We start from the raw sequence: 26,964 nt of genomic DNA, 5'->3' as shown, positions 1-26,964 counted from the left end.
AGAAAGAGACGCTCACGGCTTGCTGTGCTGTTTTCGTCGCGGGTAATCAGTGCTACGGCTTCCGAGACAGAAAACACTGGCAGCGGTGGGATTCGAACCCACGCCTCCGAAGAGACTGGTGCCTGAAACCAGCGCCTTAGACCGCTCGGCCACGCTACCTACGCGCCACGGCGGTCACAGGAGCTGCCTTCTTACCCACGAGACCACACCGCAATGGAACAAAAACGAGAAGTAAAAATTGGCAGCGGTGGGATTCGAACCCACGCCTCCGAAGAGACTGGTGCCTTAAACCAGCGCCTTAGACCGCTCGGCCACGCTACCTGCGTCAGTGTTCTTCGCTTTTGTAGAAACAGTGCACGACACAGCTTCCTGTTCTGCTGCGACTGGCTGCTCATCCATTGCACCTCAAACAACTGCCCTTTTTGAATAGAGATTAACTACACAGGCAGCTGCCCGCGCTCTGGTGCGGCGGCATTGCGTGTTGATAATGAACTGGTAGTGCCACCTGCAGCCTGCGGAACATGAGTGAAAAATGAAGAGGGCACCGTGATTTCAAACACTGAGTCACAATCGTCACTGCAGCGACAGCAAGGCAAAACTTTAAAATTTGCCGTGACCAGGATTCGAACCTGGGTTATTGCGGCCACAACGCAATGTCCTAACCACTAGACGATCACGGCCACGGAAGCACCGCCGAGAGCAGTTCTCGCGACTGCAAGTGGCGATGCACAGCAAAGCTCAGCCCACACACCACTGTGTCTCCCCACAGCTGTGTCAGACGCGGTCTCCATTACATGTGTACTGGCAAACGAACGTGTCTGCGCTGTTAGGACACTAAGCAGTGCGGTTAGCTGCATTCAACCCCCGTGGCAATGTCTTGCAGTCCTCCAGCTCTGTTGACCACAGGTAGGTGCCTCGATAAGAGGTGGATAGATGTCGCATCGCTCTCGCCGTCACTTGTCACCACGAATCGTACTTAACGTAGTTTTCTGCAAGCGTCAGCGGAGCGTCAGCCGAGCTAAGTCGGGACAAGTCGCATAAGAGGAGCAACAAAATGCGCTTTTCCGGTACCGGGAATCGAACCCGGGCCTCCTGGGTGAGAGCCAGGTATCCTAGCCACTAGACCACACCGGATAACGACGCCAGGGCTCCTCCAGCGAACACAGCAGGCTATACACAATCTACTTGACGACAACGGCAAAAGTTAGCGTTTCCACTTTATAGAACGTCGTGCTCTGGACACATTTCGTGGAGACGGACGCCAGCAATCGTGACACCAAACTGCGCTTGTGAATCCTGTCGTTGCACCACGCACTGTGCTGCTACGACAATTTAAGAAAGAGACGCTCACGGCTTGCTGTGCTGTTTTCGTCGCGGGTAATCAGTGCTACGGCTTCCGAGACAGAAAACACTGGCAGCGGTGGGATTCGAACCCACGCCTCCGAAGAGACTGGTGCCTGAAACCAGCGCCTTAGACCGCTCGGCCACGCTACCTACGCGCCACGGCGGTCACAGGAGCTGCCTTCTTACCCACGAGACCACACCGCAATGGAACAAAAACGAGAAGTAAAAATTGGCAGCGGTGGGATTCGAACCCACGCCTCCGAAGAGACTGGTGCCTTAAACCAGCGCCTTAGACCGCTCGGCCACGCTACCTGCGTCAGTGTTCTTCGCTTTTGTAGAAACAGTGCACGACACAGCTTCCTGTTCTGCTGCGACTGGCTGCTCATCCATTGCACCTCAAACAACTGCCCTTTTTGAATAGAGATTAACTACACAGGCAGCTGCCCGCGCTCTGGTGCGGCGGCATTGCGTGTTGATAATGAACTGGTAGTGCCACCTGCAGCCTGCGGAACATGAGTGAAAAATGAAGAGGGCACCGTGATTTCAAACACTGAGTCACAATCGTCACTGCAGCGACAGCAAGGCAAAACTTTAAAATTTGCCGTGACCAGGATTCGAACCTGGGTTATTGCGGCCACAACGCAATGTCCTAACCACTAGACGATCACGGCCACGGAAGCACCGCCGAGAGCAGTTCTCGCGACTGCAAGTGGCGATGCACAGCAAAGCTCAGCCCACACACCACTGTGTCTCCCCACAGCTGTGTCAGACGCGGTCTCCATTACATGTGTACTGGCAAACGAACGTGTCTGCGCTGTTAGGACACTAAGCAGTGCGGTTAGCTGCATTCAACCCCCGTGGCAATGTCTTGCAGTCCTCCAGCTCTGTTGACCACAGGTAGGTGCCTCGATAAGAGGTGGATAGATGTCGCATCGCTCTCGCCGTCACTTGTCACCACGAATCGTACTTAACGTAGTTTTCTGCAAGCGTCAGCGGAGCGTCAGCCGAGCTAAGTCGGGACAAGTCGCATAAGAGGAGCAACAAAATGCGCTTTTCCGGTACCGGGAATCGAACCCGGGCCTCCTGGGTGAGAGCCAGGTATCCTAGCCACTAGACCACACCGGATAACGACGCCAGGGCTCCTCCAGCGAACACAGCAGGCTATACACAATCTACTTGACGACAACGGCAAAAGTTAGCGTTTCCACTTTATAGAACGTCGTGCTCTGGACACATTTCGTGGAGACGGACGCCAGCAATCGTGACACCAAACTGCGCTTGTGAATCCTGTCGTTGCACCACGCACTGTGCTGCTACGACAATTTAAGAAAGAGACGCTCACGGCTTGCTGTGCTGTTTTCGTCGCGGGTAATCAGTGCTACGGCTTCCGAGACAGAAAACACTGGCAGCGGTGGGATTCGAACCCACGCCTCCGAAGAGACTGGTGCCTGAAACCAGCGCCTTAGACCGCTCGGCCACGCTACCTACGCGCCACGGCGGTCACAGGAGCTGCCTTCTTACCCACGAGACCACACCGCAATGGAACAAAAACGAGAAGTAAAAATTGGCAGCGGTGGGATTCGAACCCACGCCTCCGAAGAGACTGGTGCCTTAAACCAGCGCCTTAGACCGCTCGGCCACGCTACCTGCGTCAGTGTTCTTCGCTTTTGTAGAAACAGTGCACGACACAGCTTCCTGTTCTGCTGCGACTGGCTGCTCATCCATTGCACCTCAAACAACTGCCCTTTTTGAATAGAGATTAACTACACAGGCAGCTGCCCGCGCTCTGGTGCGGCGGCATTGCGTGTTGATAATGAACTGGTAGTGCCACCTGCAGCCTGCGGAACATGAGTGAAAAATGAAGAGGGCACCGTGATTTCAAACACTGAGTCACAATCGTCACTGCAGCGACAGCAAGGCAAAACTTTAAAATTTGCCGTGACCAGGATTCGAACCTGGGTTATTGCGGCCACAACGCAATGTCCTAACCACTAGACGATCACGGCCACGGAAGCACCGCCGAGAGCAGTTCTCGCGACTGCAAGTGGCGATGCACAGCAAAGCTCAGCCCACACACCACTGTGTCTCCCCACAGCTGTGTCAGACGCGGTCTCCATTACATGTGTACTGGCAAACGAACGTGTCTGCGCTGTTAGGACACTAAGCAGTGCGGTTAGCTGCATTCAACCCCCGTGGCAATGTCTTGCAGTCCTCCAGCTCTGTTGACCACAGGTAGGTGCCTCGATAAGAGGTGGATAGATGTCGCATCGCTCTCGCCGTCACTTGTCACCACGAATCGTACTTAACGTAGTTTTCTGCAAGCGTCAGCGGAGCGTCAGCCGAGCTAAGTCGGGACAAGTCGCATAAGAGGAGCAACAAAATGCGCTTTTCCGGTACCGGGAATCGAACCCGGGCCTCCTGGGTGAGAGCCAGGTATCCTAGCCACTAGACCACACCGGATAACGACGCCAGGGCTCCTCCAGCGAACACAGCAGGCTATACACAATCTACTTGACGACAACGGCAAAAGTTAGCGTTTCCACTTTATAGAACGTCGTGCTCTGGACACATTTCGTGGAGACGGACGCCAGCAATCGTGACACCAAACTGCGCTTGTGAATCCTGTCGTTGCACCACGCACTGTGCTGCTACGACAATTTAAGAAAGAGACGCTCACGGCTTGCTGTGCTGTTTTCGTCGCGGGTAATCAGTGCTACGGCTTCCGAGACAGAAAACACTGGCAGCGGTGGGATTCGAACCCACGCCTCCGAAGAGACTGGTGCCTGAAACCAGCGCCTTAGACCGCTCGGCCACGCTACCTACGCGCCACGGCGGTCACAGGAGCTGCCTTCTTACCCACGAGACCACACCGCAATGGAACAAAAACGAGAAGTAAAAATTGGCAGCGGTGGGATTCGAACCCACGCCTCCGAAGAGACTGGTGCCTTAAACCAGCGCCTTAGACCGCTCGGCCACGCTACCTGCGTCAGTGTTCTTCGCTTTTGTAGAAACAGTGCACGACACAGCTTCCTGTTCTGCTGCGACTGGCTGCTCATCCATTGCACCTCAAACAACTGCCCTTTTTGAATAGAGATTAACTACACAGGCAGCTGCCCGCGCTCTGGTGCGGCGGCATTGCGTGTTGATAATGAACTGGTAGTGCCACCTGCAGCCTGCGGAACATGAGTGAAAAATGAAGAGGGCACCGTGATTTCAAACACTGAGTCACAATCGTCACTGCAGCGACAGCAAGGCAAAACTTTAAAATTTGCCGTGACCAGGATTCGAACCTGGGTTATTGCGGCCACAACGCAATGTCCTAACCACTAGACGATCACGGCCACGGAAGCACCGCCGAGAGCAGTTCTCGCGACTGCAAGTGGCGATGCACAGCAAAGCTCAGCCCACACACCACTGTGTCTCCCCACAGCTGTGTCAGACGCGGTCTCCATTACATGTGTACTGGCAAACGAACGTGTCTGCGCTGTTAGGACACTAAGCAGTGCGGTTAGCTGCATTCAACCCCCGTGGCAATGTCTTGCAGTCCTCCAGCTCTGTTGACCACAGGTAGGTGCCTCGATAAGAGGTGGATAGATGTCGCATCGCTCTCGCCGTCACTTGTCACCACGAATCGTACTTAACGTAGTTTTCTGCAAGCGTCAGCGGAGCGTCAGCCGAGCTAAGTCGGGACAAGTCGCATAAGAGGAGCAACAAAATGCGCTTTTCCGGTACCGGGAATCGAACCCGGGCCTCCTGGGTGAGAGCCAGGTATCCTAGCCACTAGACCACACCGGATAACGACGCCAGGGCTCCTCCAGCGAACACAGCAGGCTATACACAATCTACTTGACGACAACGGCAAAAGTTAGCGTTTCCACTTTATAGAACGTCGTGCTCTGGACACATTTCGTGGAGACGGACGCCAGCAATCGTGACACCAAACTGCGCTTGTGAATCCTGTCGTTGCACCACGCACTGTGCTGCTACGACAATTTAAGAAAGAGACGCTCACGGCTTGCTGTGCTGTTTTCGTCGCGGGTAATCAGTGCTACGGCTTCCGAGACAGAAAACACTGGCAGCGGTGGGATTCGAACCCACGCCTCCGAAGAGACTGGTGCCTGAAACCAGCGCCTTAGACCGCTCGGCCACGCTACCTACGCGCCACGGCGGTCACAGGAGCTGCCTTCTTACCCACGAGACCACACCGCAATGGAACAAAAACGAGAAGTAAAAATTGGCAGCGGTGGGATTCGAACCCACGCCTCCGAAGAGACTGGTGCCTTAAACCAGCGCCTTAGACCGCTCGGCCACGCTACCTGCGTCAGTGTTCTTCGCTTTTGTAGAAACAGTGCACGACACAGCTTCCTGTTCTGCTGCGACTGGCTGCTCATCCATTGCACCTCAAACAACTGCCCTTTTTGAATAGAGATTAACTACACAGGCAGCTGCCCGCGCTCTGGTGCGGCGGCATTGCGTGTTGATAATGAACTGGTAGTGCCACCTGCAGCCTGCGGAACATGAGTGAAAAATGAAGAGGGCACCGTGATTTCAAACACTGAGTCACAATCGTCACTGCAGCGACAGCAAGGCAAAACTTTAAAATTTGCCGTGACCAGGATTCGAACCTGGGTTATTGCGGCCACAACGCAATGTCCTAACCACTAGACGATCACGGCCACGGAAGCACCGCCGAGAGCAGTTCTCGCGACTGCAAGTGGCGATGCACAGCAAAGCTCAGCCCACACACCACTGTGTCTCCCCACAGCTGTGTCAGACGCGGTCTCCATTACATGTGTACTGGCAAACGAACGTGTCTGCGCTGTTAGGACACTAAGCAGTGCGGTTAGCTGCATTCAACCCCCGTGGCAATGTCTTGCAGTCCTCCAGCTCTGTTGACCACAGGTAGGTGCCTCGATAAGAGGTGGATAGATGTCGCATCGCTCTCGCCGTCACTTGTCACCACGAATCGTACTTAACGTAGTTTTCTGCAAGCGTCAGCGGAGCGTCAGCCGAGCTAAGTCGGGACAAGTCGCATAAGAGGAGCAACAAAATGCGCTTTTCCGGTACCGGGAATCGAACCCGGGCCTCCTGGGTGAGAGCCAGGTATCCTAGCCACTAGACCACACCGGATAACGACGCCAGGGCTCCTCCAGCGAACACAGCAGGCTATACACAATCTACTTGACGACAACGGCAAAAGTTAGCGTTTCCACTTTATAGAACGTCGTGCTCTGGACACATTTCGTGGAGACGGACGCCAGCAATCGTGACACCAAACTGCGCTTGTGAATCCTGTCGTTGCACCACGCACTGTGCTGCTACGACAATTTAAGAAAGAGACGCTCACGGCTTGCTGTGCTGTTTTCGTCGCGGGTAATCAGTGCTACGGCTTCCGAGACAGAAAACACTGGCAGCGGTGGGATTCGAACCCACGCCTCCGAAGAGACTGGTGCCTGAAACCAGCGCCTTAGACCGCTCGGCCACGCTACCTACGCGCCACGGCGGTCACAGGAGCTGCCTTCTTACCCACGAGACCACACCGCAATGGAACAAAAACGAGAAGTAAAAATTGGCAGCGGTGGGATTCGAACCCACGCCTCCGAAGAGACTGGTGCCTTAAACCAGCGCCTTAGACCGCTCGGCCACGCTACCTGCGTCAGTGTTCTTCGCTTTTGTAGAAACAGTGCACGACACAGCTTCCTGTTCTGCTGCGACTGGCTGCTCATCCATTGCACCTCAAACAACTGCCCTTTTTGAATAGAGATTAACTACACAGGCAGCTGCCCGCGCTCTGGTGCGGCGGCATTGCGTGTTGATAATGAACTGGTAGTGCCACCTGCAGCCTGCGGAACATGAGTGAAAAATGAAGAGGGCACCGTGATTTCAAACACTGAGTCACAATCGTCACTGCAGCGACAGCAAGGCAAAACTTTAAAATTTGCCGTGACCAGGATTCGAACCTGGGTTATTGCGGCCACAACGCAATGTCCTAACCACTAGACGATCACGGCCACGGAAGCACCGCCGAGAGCAGTTCTCGCGACTGCAAGTGGCGATGCACAGCAAAGCTCAGCCCACACACCACTGTGTCTCCCCACAGCTGTGTCAGACGCGGTCTCCATTACATGTGTACTGGCAAACGAACGTGTCTGCGCTGTTAGGACACTAAGCAGTGCGGTTAGCTGCATTCAACCCCCGTGGCAATGTCTTGCAGTCCTCCAGCTCTGTTGACCACAGGTAGGTGCCTCGATAAGAGGTGGATAGATGTCGCATCGCTCTCGCCGTCACTTGTCACCACGAATCGTACTTAACGTAGTTTTCTGCAAGCGTCAGCGGAGCGTCAGCCGAGCTAAGTCGGGACAAGTCGCATAAGAGGAGCAACAAAATGCGCTTTTCCGGTACCGGGAATCGAACCCGGGCCTCCTGGGTGAGAGCCAGGTATCCTAGCCACTAGACCACACCGGATAACGACGCCAGGGCTCCTCCAGCGAACACAGCAGGCTATACACAATCTACTTGACGACAACGGCAAAAGTTAGCGTTTCCACTTTATAGAACGTCGTGCTCTGGACACATTTCGTGGAGACGGACGCCAGCAATCGTGACACCAAACTGCGCTTGTGAATCCTGTCGTTGCACCACGCACTGTGCTGCTACGACAATTTAAGAAAGAGACGCTCACGGCTTGCTGTGCTGTTTTCGTCGCGGGTAATCAGTGCTACGGCTTCCGAGACAGAAAACACTGGCAGCGGTGGGATTCGAACCCACGCCTCCGAAGAGACTGGTGCCTGAAACCAGCGCCTTAGACCGCTCGGCCACGCTACCTACGCGCCACGGCGGTCACAGGAGCTGCCTTCTTACCCACGAGACCACACCGCAATGGAACAAAAACGAGAAGTAAAAATTGGCAGCGGTGGGATTCGAACCCACGCCTCCGAAGAGACTGGTGCCTTAAACCAGCGCCTTAGACCGCTCGGCCACGCTACCTGCGTCAGTGTTCTTCGCTTTTGTAGAAACAGTGCACGACACAGCTTCCTGTTCTGCTGCGACTGGCTGCTCATCCATTGCACCTCAAACAACTGCCCTTTTTGAATAGAGATTAACTACACAGGCAGCTGCCCGCGCTCTGGTGCGGCGGCATTGCGTGTTGATAATGAACTGGTAGTGCCACCTGCAGCCTGCGGAACATGAGTGAAAAATGAAGAGGGCACCGTGATTTCAAACACTGAGTCACAATCGTCACTGCAGCGACAGCAAGGCAAAACTTTAAAATTTGCCGTGACCAGGATTCGAACCTGGGTTATTGCGGCTACAACGCAATGTCCTAACCACTAGACGATCACGGCCACGGAAGCACCGCCGAGAGCAGTTCTCGCGACTGCAAGTGGCGATGCACAGCAAAGCTCAGCCCACACACCACTGTGTCTCCCCACAGCTGTGTCAGACGCGGTCTCCATTACATGTGTACTGGCAAACGAACGTGTCTGCGCTGTTAGGACACTAAGCAGTGCGGTTAGCTGCATTCAACCCCCGTGGCAATGTCTTGCAGTCCTCCAGCTCTGTTGACCACAGGTAGGTGCCTCGATAAGAGGTGGATAGATGTCGCATCGCTCTCGCCGTCACTTGTCACCACGAATCGTACTTAACGTAGTTTTCTGCAAGCGTCAGCGGAGCGTCAGCCGAGCTAAGTCGGGACAAGTCGCATAAGAGGAGCAACAAAATGCGCTTTTCCGGTACCGGGAATCGAACCCGGGCCTCCTGGGTGAGAGCCAGGTATCCTAGCCACTAGACCACACCGGATAACGACGCCAGGGCTCCTCCAGCGAACACAGCAGGCTATACACAATCTACTTGACGACAACGGCAAAAGTTAGCGTTTCCACTTTATAGAACGTCGTGCTCTGGACACATTTCGTGGAGACGGACGCCAGCAATCGTGACACCAAACTGCGCTTGTGAATCCTGTCGTTGCACCACGCACTGTGCTGCTACGACAATTTAAGAAAGAGACGCTCACGGCTTGCTGTGCTGTTTTCGTCGCGGGTAATCAGTGCTACGGCTTCCGAGACAGAAAACACTGGCAGCGGTGGGATTCGAACCCACGCCTCCGAAGAGACTGGTGCCTGAAACCAGCGCCTTAGACCGCTCGGCCACGCTACCTACGCGCCACGGCGGTCACAGGAGCTGCCTTCTTACCCACGAGACCACACCGCAATGGAACAAAAACGAGAAGTAAAAATTGGCAGCGGTGGGATTCGAACCCACGCCTCCGAAGAGACTGGTGCCTTAAACCAGCGCCTTAGACCGCTCGGCCACGCTACCTGCGTCAGTGTTCTTCGCTTTTTTGGAAACAGTGCACGACACAGCTTCCTGTTCTGCTGCGACTGGCTGCTCATCCATTGCACCTCAAACAACTGCCCTTTTTGAATAGAGATTAACTACACAGGCAGCTGCCCGCGCTCTGGTGCGGCGGCATTGCGTGTTGATAATGAACTGGTAGTGCCACCTGCAGCCTGCGGAACATGAGTGAAAAATGAAGAGGGCACCGTGATTTCAAACACTGAGTCACAATCGTCACTGCAGCGACAGCAAGGCAAAACTTTAAAATTTGCCGTGACCAGGATTCGAACCTGGGTTATTGCGGCCACAACGCAATGTCCTAACCACTAGACGATCACGGCCACGGAAGCACCGCCGAGAGCAGTTCTCGCGACTGCAAGTGGCGATGCACAGCAAAGCTCAGCCCACACACCACTGTGTCTCCCCACAGCTGTGTCAGACGCGGTCTCCATTACATGTGTACTGGCAAACGAACGTGTCTGCGCTGTTAGGACACTAAGCAGTGTGGTTAGCTGCATTCAACCCCCGTGGCAATGTCTTGCAGTCCTCCAGCTCTGTTGACCACAGGTAGGTGCCTCGATAAGAGGTGGATAGATGTCGCATCGCTCTCGCCGTCACTTGTCACCACGAATCGTACTTAACGTAGTTTTCTGCAAGCGTCAGCGGAGCGTCAGCCGAGCTAAGTCGGGACAAGTCGCATAAGAGGAGCAACAAAATGCGCTTTTCCGGTACCGGGAATCGAACCCGGGCCTCCTGGGTGAGAGCCAGGTATCCTAGCCACTAGACCACACCGGATAACGACGCCAGGGCTCCTCCAGCGAACACAGCAGGCTATACACAATCTACTTGACGACAACGGCAAAAGTTAGCGTTTCCACTTTATAGAACGTCGTGCTCTGGACACATTTCGTGGAGACGGACGCCAGCAATCGTGACACCAAACTGCGCTTGTGAATCCTGTCGTTGCACCACGCACTGTGCTGCTACGACAATTTAAGAAAGAGACGCTCACGGCTTGCTGTGCTGTTTTCGTCGCGGGTAATCAGTGCTACGGCTTCCGAGACAGAAAACACTGGCAGCGGTGGGATTCGAACCCACGCCTCCGAAGAGACTGGTGCCTGAAACCAGCGCCTTAGACCGCTCGGCCACGCTACCTACGCGCCACGGCGGTCACAGGAGCTGCCTTCTTACCCACGAGACCACACCGCAATGGAACAAAAACGAGAAGTAAAAATTGGCAGCGGTGGGATTCGAACCCACGCCTCCGAAGAGACTGGTGCCTTAAACCAGCGCCTTAGACCGCTCGGCCACGCTACCTGCGTCAGTGTTCTTCGCTTTTGTAGAAACAGTGCACGACACAGCTTCCTGTTCTGCTGCGACTGGCTGCTCATCCATTGCACCTCAAACAACTGCCCTTTTTGAATAGAGATTAACTACACAGGCAGCTGCCCGCGCTCTGGTGCGGCGGCATTGCGTGTTGATAATGAACTGGTAGTGCCACCTGCAGCCTGCGGAACATGAGTGAAAAATGAAGAGGGCACCGTGATTTCAAACACTGAGTCACAATCGTCACTGCAGCGACAGCAAGGCAAAACTTTAAAATTTGCCGTGACCAGGATTCGAACCTGGGTTATTGCGGCCACAACGCAATGTCCTAACCACTAGACGATCACGGCCACGGAAGCACCGCCGAGAGCAGTTCTCGCGACTGCAAGTGGCGATGCACAGCAAAGCTCAGCCCACACACCACTGTGTCTCCCCACAGCTGTGTCAGACGCGGTCTCCATTACATGTGTACTGGCAAACGAACGTGTCTGCGCTGTTAGGACACTAAGCAGTGCGGTTAGCTGCATTCAACCCCCGTGGCAATGTCTTGCAGTCCTCCAGCTCTGTTGACCACAGGTAGGTGCCTCGATAAGAGGTGGATAGATGTCGCATCGCTCTCGCCGTCACTTGTCACCACGAATCGTACTTAACGTAGTTTTCTGCAAGCGTCAGCGGAGCGTCAGCCGAGCTAAGTCGGGACAAGTCGCATAAGAGGAGCAACAAAATGCGCTTTTCCGGTACCGGGAATCGAACCCGGGCCTCCTGGGTGAGAGCCAGGTATCCTAGCCACTTTTTTTTTTTTTTTTTTTTTTTTTTTTTTTTTTTTTTTTTTTTTTTTTTTTTTTTTTTTGCCTTCGTCGGCTATCTTCTACGCTGTAAGTTAGTTTTTTTTTTTTTTTTTTTTTTTTTTTTTTTTTTTTTTTTTTTTTTGTAAATGTTATAACATAAAGTAAATGAGAACAAAAGAGATGAGTGGCTTCGACTCTTGAATGCCATCTCCGGGAAGAAATCCTCTGTATGTACCGCCTCCATCGGCATTGTGTTGGTTCGTGATTGTTCTCGAATTACCCTTGGCAACCGTACCTTAGTGGCCCTCGTACGTCGGGAAACTGTAAGGTCGGTTTCTCGGGTTACAATGTGTTCACTCCGTTGCGAGTTCGTCCTGTTTCATCGTGTGGTCTCTTCTCTTTACTTTCCTGTCTTGTCTAATCTTAGCTTTACACCCGCCAAGTCTGTGGGGGATCCATGATCGCTTTGATGAGAAAATTTGCGTATACCTGTTTATAATGTGGAAGTTTGCGAAGTCCATCGTGCTGTGTCTGTAAATATGTGGAAAAGTCTCCAATACTACGTTCTGAGTTTGCAATAATATAATATATGGCTTGTCCTTTCAGCCAGGTTACGGCATTTCGTTTCGTGGTAGGGTAGAGGTCATCGTCCGGTAGAAGTAGACTCTTAAGGGTGATGGCTTGAGGGGACGTGCGTTGTAGAAAGGCCAAGAGGTTTCTAACCGCTTTCCAGATGTCATGCGCCGTACCGCATACGAATGTGTGTTCATCAGTATCTTGCACATTACAGGTTGCACAAAGGGAAGTAGCAGCCAAATGTATCGAATGTAATCGGGAAGTCGTGGGAAGTTTCCTATTGACCACGTAATACCACAATGCTCTCACTCCCGTTGGCAAATGTGGATGATGAACACTTCTCCATATACGTGGCCAGACTGCCTCGGGGTACTTAACTTCAATACTGTTTCGAGCGTGCGTCGTGAGCAAATATTTGTACACTGCTCGCACTGTGACTATTTGTTCCTCAGGCATTCCCATGCGGATGTAGCTATAGTCAAGCAAAAATTGCTTGAGATGATGAAGGTCGTGTGGTATGTGATGAACATCCACAGGCGCGTCAAGATTAGCCGGCTTTATTTCGTTCAATAGAAAACTGGTGATACTATTAGGCGAATTCTTCCATCTGTTAAATGTAGAACTGACGTACAGGGCCCGTGTCTTCGTATAGACGTCGATGAGGTTGAGACCACCTGACGCCGACGGTAGAGTCAACGTAGAATACTTGACTTTGAAAATGTGGCCGCGGCTGACAAAGCGGCCGAAGGCAGCTAACAATCTGCTTGCCATCGGGAGGGGTAGCGGAAGTACGCGTGCCACATAGTTAAGTTTAGAGACGAGATAAATGTTCACCAAGGCCACGCGTTGTATTTCGTCCAGCGACCTGAGGGTATGTTGACGTATGCTCGCGCGCACTGTATTCAGCAAATCTTTGTAATTGATTGCAATCGTGCGTCGGATGTCACGAGTAAATTTCACTCCCAAGCACTTCATGACCGTGATCACCTTGATCTGTCCAGGAATAGGGGCCTTCAATCCGCGACCGATGTTCAGGACACCGGACTTCATTACATTCAACTGAGCCCCCGCCGCCTTCCTATACTGCTCTACTATGTCCATCGCCGTCCGTATCTCAGACGTGGTTCGCACAAGAAAGGCCACATCATCCGCGTAGGCGCGGCATACAAACTTGTGACCATACATCAGGACACCCTGGAGGTGTGAGGTCAGCGCTGTTAATAGCGGCTCGATGGCGATAGCAAACAGCGCCATCGACATAGGGCAGCCCTGTCTGACCGAACTTTCAATAGTTATCGGCCCCACTGATCGCCCGTTGAGCAAAATCGTGGACTGGGAGTGGCGCAGCAGTCGTTCGATGATGGTGAGGAAACGGTGGGGGAAGTTCATTGTCTGCATGGTTTTCAGTAAATACTCATGGTTCACACGGTCAAATGCCTTGTCAAAATCGAGAGCAACCAAGGCGCACGGAATGCGACAGGCGGCAGCTATCGCTATGACGTCGCGATAGTCACACAAGGTGTCGTGAATGTTGCGGCCTATACCGACACTCGTTTGTGGCGGGGCTGTAACCGTGTTCATCACCGGTTTGAGTCTCCTAGCTATAATCCTTGCAAAGATCTTATAATCACAGTTTAGAAGTGTGAGCGGGCGATAGTGTTTTGCGGATTGCGCCAATGGCGACTTAGGAACCGGTATGATCAGGCCCTCACTGAATTGTCGCGGGATGTCTTTGTCGGGGTCCATTAATTCCTGGCATATGCACGTCAGTTTCGGTAACAACAGACGTTTAAATGTGCGATAGAACTCCACCGGTAGGCCGTCTGGACCAGGTGACTTGTTCTCAGGGCCCGTCAGCAGTGCATCTTCTACTTCCTCTTCTGTAGGTTCAGCCAACAATTGAAGTGCTTCCGTCTGATTCACCTTGCGGGTTATACCCGACAGTAAAGCCTCCATCGCCTCGTGATCCACAGGGCCAGCGGCGTATAGCGTCGCATAATAGTGCTTCATCTCAGCTGATATCTCACGCTGCTGCAACAACAAACATCCGTCCTCCGTACGTAGTGCAGTGACCAGTTTCCTGCGGCGACCTGTCCGCTCCTTAAGTACGTGATAGATGGAAGGTTGCTCGCCGGCGACACCGTCACGAAGGCGCGCCCTGACTTTGCACCCGATGAGCTTTTGACGCGTCAAAGCCGTAATCGTGGCTTTTATCCGTTGTATTTCTTGGTGATTGTCTATAATCGACGCGTCCGGGCGGTATAAGTCGCGAAGGACCTGGAAATAGAACTCGACCGTCCTGGTGTACCACTCCTTCCTGTCACGGGAGTATCTCATAAAGGCCTTCCTGATTGTCGGTTTTGCACAGTTTAGCCACCATTCCAACGCCGAGGCATATTGAGAAAACCTTCTCTCACAAGCCGCCCAAGACGCAGCGAAGAGTTCATGGCATGCCTGTTCGTCCAAATGCGATACATTCAACTTCCAGTATCCTCTTCCACGGTACGTCCCTTGGCGTTGGAGGTTGATTGTACAAATGTACGCCGCGTGGTCAGAGAAGACGGTCGGCCATATCTCCGTCTGCAAAAGTCTTCGACTTAAATCCAGCGTGACGTAAATACGATCGAGTCGGCTGGCGGAGTGAGTCGTGATATGCGTGAATCCTGGCCTATCGCCATTGACGTGTTCCCAGGTATCAATAAAATGAAAGTCCCGTATTATAGCCGCTAGATCCGGACAAGTGTTAAAATGTGGCGTCTGGTCTTTCGGAGATAGGACGCAGTTGTAGTCGCCACCGAATATAATGTGGTCGTAATGGCCTACAAGCAATGGTGCAATAGCATCGTTAAAAAATGCCGCCCGTTGCGGTCTATTACCAGTGCCTGAAGGGGCATAGACGTTGACAATACGAGTATCGTAAATGGTGAGTGCCATACCTCTCGCCGTTGGGAGGTACTCTACGTCAGTCGCTAGTATCCCTTCCTTTGTGAGGATGGCTGTTCCAAGTTCTTGCACAGTCCCGGGATGAGTGAAGGCTATATATCCACTAATCGTGGCGAGGTCTATGTTCTTCACCTCTTGTAGTAAGACCACGTCGAGTTCGGCCGCAGATAACATATCACGTAAGGTCTGCAGCTTTAGATTGCTGCTGATACTGTTGATGTTGACAGTCCCTATCCTGTAAGCTTGTGCAGAAGTCATTCGCGGATGGAAGGAAGGAAGGCCTTTTCTGTGACTACACGCACTATAGATTACTGGTCGCTGGGGCGGGTGGGAAGCCCATCCGTATCATCCCCGACCCCGCGCATGATCGCTGTCCCCACACCAACCATAGGATCGTCATTCAAGTCCCCTCCTGGTGGAACGCTTTCCACATCATCGGCCCAGTTGCCGGTCGCCCGGAGGCTAACCTCCGTCGTTTCGCCGTCAAGTGTCTGCATGGGGATGTCAGGCGGGGTCACCTCCCGTGTCGCGAGCACTACCATCTGTTCGGTGGGAGGGTGAGGTGGCTCGGTCGTCGCAAGAATGTCTGCCGGAATGAGGACCTGGTGGATGCCATCGTCTTGTGCTACCGGTGTTCCTCCAAGTGTGCGGGCAACCCGCTGAGCCTTTTCTCGCACCTCCTTCGCCGTCTGGTCCGCGTTCGGGGGCGCAATCCGTTGTTTTTTGCGTCTGCGGGGAGAGTGCCGTGGTCGGCTCATCTCACTATCGGAAGATACGGTCTGGTCCGGTTCCTGCGGGCCCTCCGGATCCTGGAGCACGACGTTTTCAGCCGCAGCAACTGCGGCATGGCCCTCGTCATCGGGAGTTACCTGTTGCTCCGACTGGGCAGCGGATAAGTTTGTCGCCGCTATCTGGTTCGCGACTATGGGCGCATCGTCGGTCTCAGGTGGTGACGGGCGAGGAGCCGCCTCCTCTACTAGTAAGTGGTCCGGTTCCGGTCCTCTGACTGCCGCAACGTAACTTACCGGCAACGACTGCATAGTCGCAGGTCTTACGGATTCACCCACTGGTAACTGCGCTATCCTCCGCTGCATGCAGTCCGAGCGAACATGGCCTTCCTTACCACAACCTGAGCAGGTTCGGGGTTGCCCGTCATACATGACAATGGCTCTACATCCACTGACGTATATATATGAAGGGACGTGACGCCGAAGATCAATTTTGACCTGCCGCACCCCATTGAGAACAGGGAAGGTATTGAAAGTTGTCCACTTCTCCGCTGTATTACTTAAGACCGTGCCATATGTAGTAAGAACATGATTGATCTGCCCTGCAGGCACCTCAAACGGAAGTTCAAAGATCCTAATGGTCCTGACGCCAAGTCCCGCCATTTCAACCGTCACATCCCCCACGTTACCGTCACAATGGGTGAACTTAAATCGACCTCCCGAAGAGGCTATTACTCGTGCACAGCAGTCTGTGTTCGACATCTTCACATAGACTGTCCGGCTAACTATCGACAAATGGATCCCGATAACGTCGTCAAATTGTAACTTCACTACATCGCGCAAAAAGGCCTCTATTTCGTATGGCTTAGGTCGTGCATAATGATCGTCGAAACTAAATTTCAGTGTGTTTGTACGGAAATGAGACTCCATCGTTACCACGTGTACATGACTAAATTCCTCGAGAAACGGCTAGTCCCACCGTGTTGACTCACCACTCGCCGCGGAGCTGGTCCGGAACAGCGAGGACGTAAACAGCGCACGTCCGCTCACCTCGCCAGCCGCGAGTAGACTGCCCACTAGACCACACCGGATAACGACGCCAGGGCTCCTCCAGCGAACACAGCAGGCTATACACAATCTACTTGACGACAACGGCAAAAGTTAGCGTTTCCACTTTATAGAACGTCGTGCTCTGGACACATTTCGTGGAGACGGACGCCAGCAATCGTGACACCAAACTGCGCTTGTGAATCCTGTCGTTGCACCACGCACTGTGCTGCTACGACAATTTAAGAAAGAGACGCTCACGGCTTGCTGTGCTGTTTTCGTCGCGGGTAATCAGTGCTACGGCTTCCGAGACAGAAAACACTGGCAGCGGTGGGATTCGAACCCACGCCTCCGAAGAGACTGGTGCCTGAAACCAGCGCCTTAGACCGCTCGGCCACGCTACCTACGCGCCACGGCGGTCACAGGAGCTGCCTTCTTACCCACGAGACCACACCGCAATGGAACAAAAACGAGAAGTAAAAATTGGCAGCGGTGGGATTCGAACCCACGCCTCCGAAGAGACTGGTGCCTTAAACCAGCGCCTTAGACCGCTCGGCCACGCTACCTGCGTCAGTGTTCTTCGCTTTTGTAGAAACAGTGCACGACACAGCTTCCTGTTCTGCTGCGACTGGCTGCTCATCCATTGCACCTCAAACAACTGCCCTTTTTGAATAGAGATTAACTACACAGGCAGCTGCCCGCGCTCTGGTGCGGCGGCATTGCGTGTTGATAATGAACTGGTAGTGCCACCTGCAGCCTGCGGAACATGAGTGAAAAATGAAGAGGGCACCGTGATTTCAAACACTGAGTCACAATCGTCACTGCAGCGACAGCAAGGCAAAACTTTAAAATTTGCCGTGACCAGGATTCGAACCTGGGTTATTGCGGCTACAACGCAATGTCCTAACCACTAGACGATCACGGCCACGGAAGCACCGCCGAGAGCAGTTCTCGCGACTGCAAGTGGCGATGCACAGCAAAGCTCAGCCCACACACCACTGTGTCTCCCCACAGCTGTGTCAGACGCGGTCTCCATTACATGTGTACTGGCAAACGAACGTGTCTGCGCTGTTAGGACACTAAGCAGTGCGGTTAGCTGCATTCAACCCCCGTGGCAATGTCTTGCAGTCCTCCAGCTCTGTTGACCACAGGTAGGTGCCTCGATAAGAGGTGGATAGATGTCGCATCGCTCTCGCCGTCACTTGTCACCACGAATCGTACTTAACGTAGTTTTCTGCAAGCGTCAGCGGAGCGTCAGCCGAGCTAAGTCGGGACAAGTCGCATAAGAGGAGCAACAAAATGCGCTTTTCCGGTACCGGGAATCGAACCCGGGCCTCCTGGGTGAGAGCCAGGTATCCTAGCCACTAGACCACACCGGATAACGACGCCAGGGCTCCTCCAGCGAACACAGCAGGCTATACACAATCTACTTGACGACAACGGCAAAAGTTAGCGTTTCCACTTTATAGAACGTCGTGCTCTGGACACATTTCGTGGAGACGGACGCCAGCAATCGTGACACCAAACTGCGCTTGTGAATCCTGTCGTTGCACCACGCACTGTGCTGCTACGACAATTTAAGAAAGAGACGCTCACGGCTTGCTGTGCTGTTTTCGTCGCGGGTAATCAGTGCTACGGCTTCCGAGACAGAAAACACTGGCAGCGGTGGGATTCGAACCCACGCCTCCGAAGAGACTGGTGCCTGAAACCAGCGCCTTAGACCGCTCGGCCACGCTACCTACGCGCCACGGCGGTCACAGGAGCTGCCTTCTTACCCACGAGACCACACCGCAATGGAACAAAAACGAGAAGTAAAAATTGGCAGCGGTGGGATTCGAACCCACGCCTCCGAAGAGACTGGTGCCTTAAACCAGCGCCTTAGACCGCTCGGCCACGCTACCTGCGTCAGTGTTCTTCGCTTTTTTGGAAACAGTGCACGACACAGCTTCCTGTTCTGCTGCGACTGGCTGCTCATCCATTGCACCTCAAACAACTGCCCTTTTTGAATAGAGATTAACTACACAGGCAGCTGCCCGCGCTCTGGTGCGGCGGCATTGCGTGTTGATAATGAACTGGTAGTGCCACCTGCAGCCTGCGGAACATGAGTGAAAAATGAAGAGGGCACCGTGATTTCAAACACTGAGTCACAATCGTCACTGCAGCGACAGCAAGGCAAAACTTTAAAATTTGCCGTGACCAGGATTCGAACCTGGGTTATTGCGGCCACAACGCAATGTCCTAACCACTAGACGATCACGGCCACGGAAGCACCGCCGAGAGCAGTTCTCGCGACTGCAAGTGGCGATGCACAGCAAAGCTCAGCCCACACACCACTGTGTCTCCCCACAGCTGTGTCAGACGCGGTCTCCATTACATGTGTACTGGCAAACGAACGTGTCTGCGCTGTTAGGACACTAAGCAGTGTGGTTAGCTGCATTCAACCCCCGTGGCAATGTCTTGCAGTCCTCCAGCTCTGTTGACCACAGGTAGGTGCCTCGATAAGAGGTGGATAGATGTCGCATCGCTCTCGCCGTCACTTGTCACCACGAATCGTACTTAACGTAGTTTTCTGCAAGCGTCAGCGGAGCGTCAGCCGAGCTAAGTCGGGACAAGTCGCATAAGAGGAGCAACAAAATGCGCTTTTCCGGTACCGGGAATCGAACCCGGGCCTCCTGGGTGAGAGCCAGGTATCCTAGCCACTAGACCACACCGGATAACGACGCCAGGGCTCCTCCAGCGAACACAGCAGGCTATACACAATCTACTTGACGACAACGGCAAAAGTTAGCGTTTCCACTTTATAGAACGTCGTGCTCTGGACACATTTCGTGGAGACGGACGCCAGCAATCGTGACACCAAACTGCGCTTGTGAATCCTGTCGTTGCACCACGCACTGTGCTGCTACGACAATTTAAGAAAGAGACGCTCACGGCTTGCTGTGCTGTTTTCGTCGCGGGTAATCAGTGCTACGGCTTCCGAGACAGAAAACACTGGCAGCGGTGGGATTCGAACCCACGCCTCCGAAGAGACTGGTGCCTGAAACCAGCGCCTTAGACCGCTCGGCCACGCTACCTACGCGCCACGGCGGTCACAGGAGCTGCCTTCTTACCCACGAGACCACACCGCAATGGAACAAAAACGAGAAGTAAAAATTGGCAGCGGTGGGATTCGAACCCACGCCTCCGAAGAGACTGGTGCCTTAAACCAGCGCCTTAGACCGCTCGGCCACGCTACCTGCGTCAGTGTTCTTCGCTTTTGTAGAAACAGTGCACGACACAGCTTCCTGTTCTGCTGCGACTGGCTGCTCATCCATTGCACCTCAAACAACTGCCCTTTTTGAATAGAGATTAACTACACAGGCAGCTGCCCGCGCTCTGGTGCGGCGGCATTGCGTGTTGATAATGAACTGGTAGTGCCACCTGCAGCCTGCGGAACATGAGTGAAAAATGAAGAGGGCACCGTGATTTCAAACACTGAGTCACAATCGTCACTGCAGCGACAGCAAGGCAAAACTTTAAAATTTGCCGTGACCAGGATTCGAACCTGGGTTATTGCGGCCACAACGCAATGTCCTAACCACTAGACGATCACGGCCACGGAAGCACCGCCGAGAGCAGTTCTCGCGACTGCAAGTGGCGATGCACAGCAAAGCTCAGCCCACACACCACTGTGTCTCCCCACAGCTGTGTCAGACGCGGTCTCCATTACATGTGTACTGGCAAACGAACGTGTCTGCGCTGTTAGGACACTAAGCAGTGTGGTTAGCTGCATTCAACCCCCGTGGCAATGTCTTGCAGTCCTCCAGCTCTGTTGACCACAGGTAGGTGCCTCGATAAGAGGTGGATAGATGTCGCATCGCTCTCGCCGTCACTTGTCACCACGAATCGAACTTAACGTAGTTTTCTGCAAGCGTCAGCGGAGCGTCAGCCGAGCTAAGTCGGGACAAGTCGCATAAGAGGAGCAACAAAATGCGCTTTTCCGGTACCGGGAATCGAACCCGGGCCTCCTGGGTGAGAGCCAGGTATCCTAGCCACTAGACCACACCGGATAACGACGCCAGGGCTCCTCCAGCGAACACAGCAGGCTATACACAATCTACTTGACGACAACGGCAAAAGTTAGCGTTTCCACTTTATAGAACGTCGTGCTCTGGACACATTTCGTGGAGACGGACGCCAGCAATCGTGACACCAAACTGCGCTTGTGAATCCTGTCGTTGCACCACGCACTGTGCTGCTACGACAATTTAAGAAAGAGACGCTCACGGCTTGCTGTGCTGTTTTCGTCGCGGGTAATCAGTGCTACGGCTTCCGAGACAGAAAACACTGGCAGCGGTGGGATTCGAACCCACGCCTCCGAAGAGACTGGTGCCTGAAACCAGCGCCTTAGACCGCTCGGCCACGCTACCTACGCGCCACGGCGGTCACAGGAGCTGCCTTCTTACCCACGAGACCACACCGCAATGGAACAAAAACGAGAAGTAAAAATTGGCAGCGGTGGGATTCGAACCCACGCCTCCGAAGAGACTGGTGCCTTAAACCAGCGCCTTAGACCGCTCGGCCACGCTACCTGCGTCAGTGTTCTTCGCTTTTGTAGAAACAGTGCACGACACAGCTTCCTGTTCTGCTGCGACTGGCTGCTCATCCATTGCACCTCAAACAACTGCCCTTTTTGAATAGAGATTAACTACACAGGCAGCTGCCCGCGCTCTGGTGCGGCGGCATTGCGTGTTGATAATGAACTGGTAGTGCCACCTGCAGCCTGCGGAACATGAGTGAAAAATGAAGAGGGCACCGTGATTTCAAACACTGAGTCACAATCGTCACTGCAGCGACAGCAAGGCAAAACTTTAAAATTTGCCGTGACCAGGATTCGAACCTGGGTTATTGCGGCCACAACGCAATGTCCTAACCACTAGACGATCACGGCCACGGAAGCACCGCCGAGAGCAGTTCTCGCGACTGCAAGTGGCGATGCACAGCAAAGCTCAGCCCACACACCACTGTGTCTCCCCACAGCTGTGTCAGACGCGGTCTCCATTACATGTGTACTGGCAAACGAACGTGTCTGCGCTGTTAGGACACTAAGCAGTGTGGTTAGCTGCATTCAACCCCCGTGGCAATGTCTTGCAGTCCTCCAGCTCTGTTGACCACAGGTAGGTGCCTCGATAAGAGGTGGATAGATGTCGCATCGCTCTCGCCGTCACTTGTCACCACGAATCGAACTTAACGTAGTTTTCTGCAAGCGTCAGCGGAGCGTCAGCCGAGCTAAGTCGGGACAAGTCGCATAAGAGGAGCAACAAAATGCGCTTTTCCGGTACCGGGAATCGAACCCGGGCCTCCTGGGTGAGAGCCAGGTATCCTAGCCACTAGACCACACCGGATAACGACGCCAGGGCTCCTCCAGCGAACACAGCAGGCTATACACAATCTACTTGACGACAACGGCAAAAGTTAGCGTTTCCACTTTATAGAACGTCGTGCTCTGGACACATTTCGTGGAGACGGACGCCAGCAATCGTGACACCAAACTGCGCTTGTGAATCCTGTCGTTGCACCACGCACTGTGCTGCTACGACAATTTAAGAAAGAGACGCTCACGGCTTGCTGTGCTGTTTTCGTCGCGGGTAATCAGTGCTACGGCTTCCGAGACAGAAAACACTGGCAGCGGTGGGATTCGAACCCACGCCTCCGAAGAGACTGGTGCCTGAAACCAGCGCCTTAGACCGCTCGGCCACGCTACCTACGCGCCACGGCGGTCACAGGAGCTGCCTTCTTACCCACGAGACCACACCGCAATGGAACAAAAACGAGAAGTAAAAATTGGCAGCGGTGGGATTCGAACCCACGCCTCCGAAGAGACTGGTGCCTTAAACCAGCGCCTTAGACCGCTCGGCCACGCTACCTGCGTCAGTGTTCTTCGCTTTTGTAGAAACAGTGCACGACACAGCTTCCTGTTCTGCTGCGACTGGCTGCTCATCCATTGCACCTCAAACAACTGCCCTTTTTGAATAGAGATTAACTACACAGGCAGCTGCCCGCGCTCTGGTGCGGCGGCATTGCGTGTTGATAATGAACTGGTAGTGCCACCTGCAGCCTGCGGAACATGAGTGAAAAATGAAGAGGGCACCGTGATTTCAAACACTGAGTCACAATCGTCACTGCAGCGACAGCAAGGCAAAACTTTAAAATTTGCCGTGACCAGGATTCGAACCTGGGTTATTGCGGCTACAACGCAATGTCCTAACCACTAGACGATCACGGCCACGGAAGCACCGCCGAGAGCAGTTCTCGCGACTGCAAGTGGCGATGCACAGCAAAGCTCAGCCCACACACCACTGTGTCTCCCCACAGCTGTGTCAGACGCGGTCTCCATTACATGTGTACTGGCAAACGAACGTGTCTGCGCTGTTAGGACACTAAGCAGTGCGGTTAGCTGCATTCAACCCCCGTGGCAATGTCTTGCAGTCCTCCAGCTCTGTTGACCACAGGTAGGTGCCTCGATAAGAGGTGGATAGATGTCGCATCGCTCTCGCCGTCACTTGTCACCACGAATCGTACTTAACGTAGTTTTCTGCAAGCGTCAGCGGAGCGTCAGCCGAGCTAAGTCGGGACAAGTCGCATAAGAGGAGCAACAAAATGCGCTTTTCCGGTACCGGGAATCGAACCCGGGCCTCCTGGGTGAGAGCCAGGTATCCTAGCCACTAGACCACACCGGATAACGACGCCAGGGCTCCTCCAGCGAACACAGCAGGCTATACACAATCTACTTGACGACAACGGCAAAAGTTAGCGTTTCCACTTTATAGAACGTCGTGCTCTGGACACATTTCGTGGAGACGGACGCCAGCAATCGTGACACCAAACTGCGCTTGTGAATCCTGTCGTTGCACCACGCACTGTGCTGCTACGACAATTTAAGAAAGAGACGCTCACGGCTTGCTGTGCTGTTTTCGTCGCGGGTAATCAGTGCTACGGCTTCCGAGACAGAAAACACTGGCAGCGGTGGGATTCGAACCCACGCCTCCGAAGAGACTGGTGCCTGAAACCAGCGCCTTAGACCGCTCGGCCACGCTACCTACGCGCCACGGCGGTCACAGGAGCTGCCTTCTTACCCACGAGACCACACCGCAATGGAACAAAAACGAGAAGTAAAAATTGGCAGCGGTGGGATTCGAACCCACGCCTCCGAAGAGACTGGTGCCTTAAACCAGCGCCTTAGACCGCTCGGCCACGCTACCTGCGTCAGTGTTCTTCGCTTTTTTGGAAACAGTGCACGACACAGCTTCCTGTTCTGCTGCGACTGGCTGCTCATCCATTGCACCTCAAACAACTGCCCTTTTTGAATAGAGATTAACTACACAGGCAGCTGCCCGCGCTCTGGTGCGGCGGCATTGCGTGTTGATAATGAACTGGTAGTGCCACCTGCAGCCTGCGGAACATGAGTGAAAAATGAAGAGGGCACCGTGATTTCAAACACTGAGTCACAATCGTCACTGCAGCGACAGCAAGGCAAAACTTTAAAATTTGCCGTGACCAGGATTCGAACCTGGGTTATTGCGGCCACAACGCAATGTCCTAACCACTAGACGATCACGGCCACGGAAGCACCGCCGAGAGCAGTTCTCGCGACTGCAAGTGGCGATGCACAGCAAAGCTCAGCCCACACACCACTGTGTCTCCCCACAGCTGTGTCAGACGCGGTCTCCATTACATGTGTACTGGCAAACGAACGTGTCTGCGCTGTTAGGACACTAAGCAGTGTGGTTAGCTGCATTCAACCCCCGTGGCAATGTCTTGCAGTCCTCCAGCTCTGTTGACCACAGGTAGGTGCCTCGATAAGAGGTGGATAGATGTCGCATCGCTCTCGCCGTCACTTGTCACCACGAATCGTACTTAACGTAGTTTTCTGCAAGCGTCAGCGGAGCGTCAGCCGAGCTAAGTCGGGACAAGTCGCATAAGAGGAGCAACAAAATGCGCTTTTCCGGTACCGGGAATCGAACCCGGGCCTCCTGGGTGAGAGCCAGGTATCCTAGCCACTAGACCACACCGGATAACGACGCCAGGGCTCCTCCAGCGAACACAGCAGGCTATACACAATCTACTTGACGACAACGGCAAAAGTTAGCGTTTCCACTTTATAGAACGTCGTGCTCTGGACACATTTCGTGGAGACGGACGCCAGCAATCGTGACACCAAACTGCGCTTGTGAATCCTGTCGTTGCACCACGCACTGTGCTGCTACGACAATTTAAGAAAGAGACGCTCACGGCTTGCTGTGCTGTTTTCGTCGCGGGTAATCAGTGCTACGGCTTCCGAGACAGAAAACACTGGCAGCGGTGGGATTCGAACCCACGCCTCCGAAGAGACTGGTGCCTGAAACCAGCGCCTTAGACCGCTCGGCCACGCTACCTACGCGCCACGGCGGTCACAGGAGCTGCCTTCTTACCCACGAGACCACACCGCAATGGAACAAAAACGAGAAGTAAAAATTGGCAGCGGTGGGATTCGAACCCACGCCTCCGAAGAGACTGGTGCCTTAAACCAGCGCCTTAGACCGCTCGGCCACGCTACCTGCGTCAGTGTTCTTCGCTTTTGTAGAAACAGTGCACGACACAGCTTCCTGTTCTGCTGCGACTGGCTGCTCATCCATTGCACCTCAAACAACTGCCCTTTTTGAATAGAGATTAACTACACAGGCAGCTGCCCGCGCTCTGGTGCGGCGGCATTGCGTGTTGATAATGAACTGGTAGTGCCACCTGCAGCCTGCGGAACATGAGTGAAAAATGAAGAGGGCACCGTGATTTCAAACACTGAGTCACAATCGTCACTGCAGCGACAGCAAGGCAAAACTTTAAAATTTGCCGTGACCAGGATTCGAACCTGGGTTATTGCGGCCACAACGCAATGTCCTAACCACTAGACGATCACGGCCACGGAAGCACCGCCGAGAGCAGTTCTCGCGACTGCAAGTGGCGATGCACAGCAAAGCTCAGCCCACACACCACTGTGTCTCCCCACAGCTGTGTCAGACGCGGTCTCCATTACATGTGTACTGGCAAACGAACGTGTCTGCGCTGTTAGGACACTAAGCAGTGTGGTTAGCTGCATTCAACCCCCGTGGCAATGTCTTGCAGTCCTCCAGCTCTGTTGACCACAGGTAGGTGCCTCGATAAGAGGTGGATAGATGTCGCATCGCTCTCGCCGTCACTTGTCACCACGAATCGAACTTAACGTAGTTTTCTGCAAGCGTCAGCGGAGCGTCAGCCGAGCTAAGTCGGGACAAGTCGCATAAGAGGAGCAACAAAATGCGCTTTTCCGGTACCGGGAATCGAACCCGGGCCTCCTGGGTGAGAGCCAGGTATCCTAGCCACTAGACCACACCGGATAACGACGCCAGGGCTCCTCCAGCGAACACAGCAGGCTATACACAATCTACTTGACGACAACGGCAAAAGTTAGCGTTTCCACTTTATAGAACGTCGTGCTCTGGACACATTTCGTGGAGACGGACGCCAGCAATCGTGACACCAAACTGCGCTTGTGAATCCTGTCGTTGCACCACGCACTGTGCTGCTACGACAATTTAAGAAAGAGACGCTCACGGCTTGCTGTGCTGTTTTCGTCGCGGGTAATCAGTGCTACGGCTTCCGAGACAGAAAACACTGGCAGCGGTGGGATTCGAACCCACGCCTCCGAAGAGACTGGTGCCTGAAACCAGCGCCTTAGACCGCTCGGCCACGCTACCTACGCGCCACGGCGGTCACAGGAGCTGCCTTCTTACCCACGAGACCACACCGCAATGGAACAAAAACGAGAAGTAAAAATTGGCAGCGGTGGGATTCGAACCCACGCCTCCGAAGAGACTGGT

At 53.8% G+C, this 26,964-nt stretch overlaps 64 non-coding genes across 64 annotated transcripts; all 64 read right to left on the bottom strand.

The window, feature by feature from the left end:
• Positions 1–77: 77 nt before the first annotated feature.
• Trnal-cag lies at positions 78–159 on the bottom strand. Its single transcript has one exon. It is a non-coding gene; the product is annotated as a tRNA-Leu (tRNA).
• An 80-nt stretch (positions 160–239) lies between these two features.
• Positions 240–321, bottom strand: Trnal-aag. Its single transcript has one exon. It is a non-coding gene; the product is annotated as a tRNA-Leu (tRNA).
• Positions 322–608: 287 nt separating this feature from the next.
• Positions 609–680, bottom strand: Trnah-gug. The gene has a single exon. It is a non-coding gene; the product is annotated as a tRNA-His (tRNA).
• A 382-nt stretch (positions 681–1,062) lies between these two features.
• On the bottom strand, positions 1,063–1,134 carry Trnae-cuc. The gene has a single exon. It is a non-coding gene; the product is annotated as a tRNA-Glu (tRNA).
• Positions 1,135–1,412: 278 nt separating this feature from the next.
• Positions 1,413–1,494, bottom strand: Trnal-cag. Its single transcript has one exon. It is a non-coding gene; the product is annotated as a tRNA-Leu (tRNA).
• An 80-nt stretch (positions 1,495–1,574) lies between these two features.
• Trnal-aag lies at positions 1,575–1,656 on the bottom strand. The gene has a single exon. It is a non-coding gene; the product is annotated as a tRNA-Leu (tRNA).
• A 287-nt stretch (positions 1,657–1,943) lies between these two features.
• On the bottom strand, positions 1,944–2,015 carry Trnah-gug. Its single transcript has one exon. It is a non-coding gene; the product is annotated as a tRNA-His (tRNA).
• Positions 2,016–2,397: 382 nt separating this feature from the next.
• Positions 2,398–2,469, bottom strand: Trnae-cuc. Its single transcript has one exon. It is a non-coding gene; the product is annotated as a tRNA-Glu (tRNA).
• A 278-nt stretch (positions 2,470–2,747) lies between these two features.
• Positions 2,748–2,829, bottom strand: Trnal-cag. Its single transcript has one exon. It is a non-coding gene; the product is annotated as a tRNA-Leu (tRNA).
• Positions 2,830–2,909: 80 nt separating this feature from the next.
• Trnal-aag lies at positions 2,910–2,991 on the bottom strand. Its single transcript has one exon. It is a non-coding gene; the product is annotated as a tRNA-Leu (tRNA).
• Positions 2,992–3,278: 287 nt separating this feature from the next.
• Trnah-gug lies at positions 3,279–3,350 on the bottom strand. Its single transcript has one exon. It is a non-coding gene; the product is annotated as a tRNA-His (tRNA).
• A 382-nt stretch (positions 3,351–3,732) lies between these two features.
• Positions 3,733–3,804, bottom strand: Trnae-cuc. The gene has a single exon. It is a non-coding gene; the product is annotated as a tRNA-Glu (tRNA).
• Positions 3,805–4,082: 278 nt separating this feature from the next.
• Positions 4,083–4,164, bottom strand: Trnal-cag. Its single transcript has one exon. It is a non-coding gene; the product is annotated as a tRNA-Leu (tRNA).
• Positions 4,165–4,244: 80 nt separating this feature from the next.
• Trnal-aag lies at positions 4,245–4,326 on the bottom strand. The gene has a single exon. It is a non-coding gene; the product is annotated as a tRNA-Leu (tRNA).
• Positions 4,327–4,613: 287 nt separating this feature from the next.
• Positions 4,614–4,685, bottom strand: Trnah-gug. Its single transcript has one exon. It is a non-coding gene; the product is annotated as a tRNA-His (tRNA).
• A 382-nt stretch (positions 4,686–5,067) lies between these two features.
• Positions 5,068–5,139, bottom strand: Trnae-cuc. Its single transcript has one exon. It is a non-coding gene; the product is annotated as a tRNA-Glu (tRNA).
• Positions 5,140–5,417: 278 nt separating this feature from the next.
• Positions 5,418–5,499, bottom strand: Trnal-cag. Its single transcript has one exon. It is a non-coding gene; the product is annotated as a tRNA-Leu (tRNA).
• Positions 5,500–5,579: 80 nt separating this feature from the next.
• Trnal-aag lies at positions 5,580–5,661 on the bottom strand. Its single transcript has one exon. It is a non-coding gene; the product is annotated as a tRNA-Leu (tRNA).
• Positions 5,662–5,948: 287 nt separating this feature from the next.
• On the bottom strand, positions 5,949–6,020 carry Trnah-gug. The gene has a single exon. It is a non-coding gene; the product is annotated as a tRNA-His (tRNA).
• Positions 6,021–6,402: 382 nt separating this feature from the next.
• Positions 6,403–6,474, bottom strand: Trnae-cuc. Its single transcript has one exon. It is a non-coding gene; the product is annotated as a tRNA-Glu (tRNA).
• A 278-nt stretch (positions 6,475–6,752) lies between these two features.
• On the bottom strand, positions 6,753–6,834 carry Trnal-cag. The gene has a single exon. It is a non-coding gene; the product is annotated as a tRNA-Leu (tRNA).
• Positions 6,835–6,914: 80 nt separating this feature from the next.
• Trnal-aag lies at positions 6,915–6,996 on the bottom strand. The gene has a single exon. It is a non-coding gene; the product is annotated as a tRNA-Leu (tRNA).
• Positions 6,997–7,283: 287 nt separating this feature from the next.
• Positions 7,284–7,355, bottom strand: Trnah-gug. The gene has a single exon. It is a non-coding gene; the product is annotated as a tRNA-His (tRNA).
• Positions 7,356–7,737: 382 nt separating this feature from the next.
• Trnae-cuc lies at positions 7,738–7,809 on the bottom strand. The gene has a single exon. It is a non-coding gene; the product is annotated as a tRNA-Glu (tRNA).
• Positions 7,810–8,087: 278 nt separating this feature from the next.
• Positions 8,088–8,169, bottom strand: Trnal-cag. Its single transcript has one exon. It is a non-coding gene; the product is annotated as a tRNA-Leu (tRNA).
• Positions 8,170–8,249: 80 nt separating this feature from the next.
• On the bottom strand, positions 8,250–8,331 carry Trnal-aag. Its single transcript has one exon. It is a non-coding gene; the product is annotated as a tRNA-Leu (tRNA).
• Positions 8,332–8,618: 287 nt separating this feature from the next.
• Positions 8,619–8,690, bottom strand: Trnay-gua. The gene has a single exon. It is a non-coding gene; the product is annotated as a tRNA-Tyr (tRNA).
• Positions 8,691–9,072: 382 nt separating this feature from the next.
• Positions 9,073–9,144, bottom strand: Trnae-cuc. Its single transcript has one exon. It is a non-coding gene; the product is annotated as a tRNA-Glu (tRNA).
• A 278-nt stretch (positions 9,145–9,422) lies between these two features.
• Positions 9,423–9,504, bottom strand: Trnal-cag. Its single transcript has one exon. It is a non-coding gene; the product is annotated as a tRNA-Leu (tRNA).
• An 80-nt stretch (positions 9,505–9,584) lies between these two features.
• Positions 9,585–9,666, bottom strand: Trnal-aag. The gene has a single exon. It is a non-coding gene; the product is annotated as a tRNA-Leu (tRNA).
• A 287-nt stretch (positions 9,667–9,953) lies between these two features.
• Positions 9,954–10,025, bottom strand: Trnah-gug. The gene has a single exon. It is a non-coding gene; the product is annotated as a tRNA-His (tRNA).
• Positions 10,026–10,407: 382 nt separating this feature from the next.
• Positions 10,408–10,479, bottom strand: Trnae-cuc. The gene has a single exon. It is a non-coding gene; the product is annotated as a tRNA-Glu (tRNA).
• A 278-nt stretch (positions 10,480–10,757) lies between these two features.
• On the bottom strand, positions 10,758–10,839 carry Trnal-cag. The gene has a single exon. It is a non-coding gene; the product is annotated as a tRNA-Leu (tRNA).
• An 80-nt stretch (positions 10,840–10,919) lies between these two features.
• Positions 10,920–11,001, bottom strand: Trnal-aag. The gene has a single exon. It is a non-coding gene; the product is annotated as a tRNA-Leu (tRNA).
• Positions 11,002–11,288: 287 nt separating this feature from the next.
• Trnah-gug lies at positions 11,289–11,360 on the bottom strand. Its single transcript has one exon. It is a non-coding gene; the product is annotated as a tRNA-His (tRNA).
• A 6,054-nt stretch (positions 11,361–17,414) lies between these two features.
• Trnal-cag lies at positions 17,415–17,496 on the bottom strand. The gene has a single exon. It is a non-coding gene; the product is annotated as a tRNA-Leu (tRNA).
• Positions 17,497–17,576: 80 nt separating this feature from the next.
• Trnal-aag lies at positions 17,577–17,658 on the bottom strand. Its single transcript has one exon. It is a non-coding gene; the product is annotated as a tRNA-Leu (tRNA).
• A 287-nt stretch (positions 17,659–17,945) lies between these two features.
• On the bottom strand, positions 17,946–18,017 carry Trnay-gua. The gene has a single exon. It is a non-coding gene; the product is annotated as a tRNA-Tyr (tRNA).
• Positions 18,018–18,399: 382 nt separating this feature from the next.
• Positions 18,400–18,471, bottom strand: Trnae-cuc. Its single transcript has one exon. It is a non-coding gene; the product is annotated as a tRNA-Glu (tRNA).
• Positions 18,472–18,749: 278 nt separating this feature from the next.
• Trnal-cag lies at positions 18,750–18,831 on the bottom strand. The gene has a single exon. It is a non-coding gene; the product is annotated as a tRNA-Leu (tRNA).
• An 80-nt stretch (positions 18,832–18,911) lies between these two features.
• On the bottom strand, positions 18,912–18,993 carry Trnal-aag. Its single transcript has one exon. It is a non-coding gene; the product is annotated as a tRNA-Leu (tRNA).
• Positions 18,994–19,280: 287 nt separating this feature from the next.
• Trnah-gug lies at positions 19,281–19,352 on the bottom strand. Its single transcript has one exon. It is a non-coding gene; the product is annotated as a tRNA-His (tRNA).
• A 382-nt stretch (positions 19,353–19,734) lies between these two features.
• Positions 19,735–19,806, bottom strand: Trnae-cuc. Its single transcript has one exon. It is a non-coding gene; the product is annotated as a tRNA-Glu (tRNA).
• A 278-nt stretch (positions 19,807–20,084) lies between these two features.
• On the bottom strand, positions 20,085–20,166 carry Trnal-cag. Its single transcript has one exon. It is a non-coding gene; the product is annotated as a tRNA-Leu (tRNA).
• Positions 20,167–20,246: 80 nt separating this feature from the next.
• On the bottom strand, positions 20,247–20,328 carry Trnal-aag. The gene has a single exon. It is a non-coding gene; the product is annotated as a tRNA-Leu (tRNA).
• A 287-nt stretch (positions 20,329–20,615) lies between these two features.
• Positions 20,616–20,687, bottom strand: Trnah-gug. Its single transcript has one exon. It is a non-coding gene; the product is annotated as a tRNA-His (tRNA).
• A 382-nt stretch (positions 20,688–21,069) lies between these two features.
• On the bottom strand, positions 21,070–21,141 carry Trnae-cuc. The gene has a single exon. It is a non-coding gene; the product is annotated as a tRNA-Glu (tRNA).
• A 278-nt stretch (positions 21,142–21,419) lies between these two features.
• On the bottom strand, positions 21,420–21,501 carry Trnal-cag. The gene has a single exon. It is a non-coding gene; the product is annotated as a tRNA-Leu (tRNA).
• Positions 21,502–21,581: 80 nt separating this feature from the next.
• On the bottom strand, positions 21,582–21,663 carry Trnal-aag. The gene has a single exon. It is a non-coding gene; the product is annotated as a tRNA-Leu (tRNA).
• A 287-nt stretch (positions 21,664–21,950) lies between these two features.
• Positions 21,951–22,022, bottom strand: Trnah-gug. Its single transcript has one exon. It is a non-coding gene; the product is annotated as a tRNA-His (tRNA).
• Positions 22,023–22,404: 382 nt separating this feature from the next.
• On the bottom strand, positions 22,405–22,476 carry Trnae-cuc. The gene has a single exon. It is a non-coding gene; the product is annotated as a tRNA-Glu (tRNA).
• A 278-nt stretch (positions 22,477–22,754) lies between these two features.
• Trnal-cag lies at positions 22,755–22,836 on the bottom strand. The gene has a single exon. It is a non-coding gene; the product is annotated as a tRNA-Leu (tRNA).
• An 80-nt stretch (positions 22,837–22,916) lies between these two features.
• Positions 22,917–22,998, bottom strand: Trnal-aag. The gene has a single exon. It is a non-coding gene; the product is annotated as a tRNA-Leu (tRNA).
• Positions 22,999–23,285: 287 nt separating this feature from the next.
• Trnay-gua lies at positions 23,286–23,357 on the bottom strand. Its single transcript has one exon. It is a non-coding gene; the product is annotated as a tRNA-Tyr (tRNA).
• A 382-nt stretch (positions 23,358–23,739) lies between these two features.
• On the bottom strand, positions 23,740–23,811 carry Trnae-cuc. The gene has a single exon. It is a non-coding gene; the product is annotated as a tRNA-Glu (tRNA).
• Positions 23,812–24,089: 278 nt separating this feature from the next.
• Positions 24,090–24,171, bottom strand: Trnal-cag. Its single transcript has one exon. It is a non-coding gene; the product is annotated as a tRNA-Leu (tRNA).
• Positions 24,172–24,251: 80 nt separating this feature from the next.
• Positions 24,252–24,333, bottom strand: Trnal-aag. The gene has a single exon. It is a non-coding gene; the product is annotated as a tRNA-Leu (tRNA).
• Positions 24,334–24,620: 287 nt separating this feature from the next.
• Trnah-gug lies at positions 24,621–24,692 on the bottom strand. Its single transcript has one exon. It is a non-coding gene; the product is annotated as a tRNA-His (tRNA).
• A 382-nt stretch (positions 24,693–25,074) lies between these two features.
• Positions 25,075–25,146, bottom strand: Trnae-cuc. Its single transcript has one exon. It is a non-coding gene; the product is annotated as a tRNA-Glu (tRNA).
• Positions 25,147–25,424: 278 nt separating this feature from the next.
• On the bottom strand, positions 25,425–25,506 carry Trnal-cag. Its single transcript has one exon. It is a non-coding gene; the product is annotated as a tRNA-Leu (tRNA).
• An 80-nt stretch (positions 25,507–25,586) lies between these two features.
• Positions 25,587–25,668, bottom strand: Trnal-aag. The gene has a single exon. It is a non-coding gene; the product is annotated as a tRNA-Leu (tRNA).
• Positions 25,669–25,955: 287 nt separating this feature from the next.
• Positions 25,956–26,027, bottom strand: Trnah-gug. Its single transcript has one exon. It is a non-coding gene; the product is annotated as a tRNA-His (tRNA).
• Positions 26,028–26,409: 382 nt separating this feature from the next.
• Trnae-cuc lies at positions 26,410–26,481 on the bottom strand. Its single transcript has one exon. It is a non-coding gene; the product is annotated as a tRNA-Glu (tRNA).
• Positions 26,482–26,759: 278 nt separating this feature from the next.
• Trnal-cag lies at positions 26,760–26,841 on the bottom strand. Its single transcript has one exon. It is a non-coding gene; the product is annotated as a tRNA-Leu (tRNA).
• Between the last annotated feature and the right edge of the window lie 123 nt (positions 26,842–26,964).

Source organism: Schistocerca piceifrons, unplaced genomic scaffold (assembly GCF_021461385.2).
Source record: "Schistocerca piceifrons isolate TAMUIC-IGC-003096 unplaced genomic scaffold, iqSchPice1.1 HiC_scaffold_513, whole genome shotgun sequence".
Lineage (NCBI taxonomy): Eukaryota > Metazoa > Arthropoda > Insecta > Orthoptera > Acrididae > Schistocerca > Schistocerca piceifrons.
Note: the sequence above shows the minus strand (reverse complement) of the source record. Positions and strands in the feature narration are given on the sequence as shown.